The 851-nt window shown below is 32.8% G+C and overlaps 1 non-coding gene across 1 annotated transcript; it reads right to left on the minus strand.

Moving 5' to 3' along the window:
- Positions 1 to 254: 254 nt before the first annotated feature.
- Positions 255 to 327, minus strand: Trnav-uac (transfer RNA valine (anticodon UAC)). Its single transcript has one exon. It is a non-coding gene; the product is annotated as a tRNA-Val (tRNA).
- Between the last annotated feature and the right edge of the window lie 524 nt (positions 328 to 851).

Genomic DNA, 851 nt, shown 5'->3' on the forward strand with positions numbered 1-851 from the left:
GTATATATATATATATATATATATATATATATATATATATATATATATATATACATACATTGGTGAATGTATATGAATTGGGCAGAAGGTGTTGTAAGGGAAAAGGATTGTTGGGAGAGGGGCGTTCCTTCCCCAATCTTGCTTTATTCCAGGTATCCTTAAGAGTCAGCTGTCATTGTATGTAAGATAAAATTGCTTTTCCTTCAGTCCCATTGGATTGTAGAGAAAAACTGTTCTTTTCTGCCAGAAAATTATGCTCTCGCCAGGGCTCGAACCTGGGACCTTCTGCGTGTAAAGCAGACGTGATAACCACTACACTACGAGAGCGGTGAGGGAACTTTAATTTTCTTATCAGAATACTGTATTTTTTCCCGGTTTGGTGGTATGAATTTAATTTTTATTATAATTTCATTTATAAGACAGTGTCGAAACGGGTTTTTTCGTTTGAATGGCAAGCAAGGTATCAAGAGCAAACGCGCGCGTCCGTGCGTACACACACACATACACACACACACACACACACACACACACATATATATATTATATATATATATATATATATATATATATATATATTCTATATATATACATACATACATACACACACATCACTACCAGTAGGAAAGGTTAAAGACTGGGAGTGAATCGTAATTTATTCAGGTCCAAGCAATAAACTTAAGAATCAGTTTTGGTATTCATGATTTTAAGAGCATTTCGTATATGTATCTTTGAATACATAGATAATAGAGTAAATAATCTTAAGGAATATCCTGATTCTGTATTAAACAATACATGAGAAGTAACAAAAAGACTGTATGAAAACAGAAATCATAAGTGGTTATTATCATATT

This window comes from Macrobrachium nipponense, chromosome 19 (genome assembly GCF_015104395.2).
Source record: "Macrobrachium nipponense isolate FS-2020 chromosome 19, ASM1510439v2, whole genome shotgun sequence".
Lineage (NCBI taxonomy): Eukaryota > Metazoa > Arthropoda > Malacostraca > Decapoda > Palaemonidae > Macrobrachium > Macrobrachium nipponense.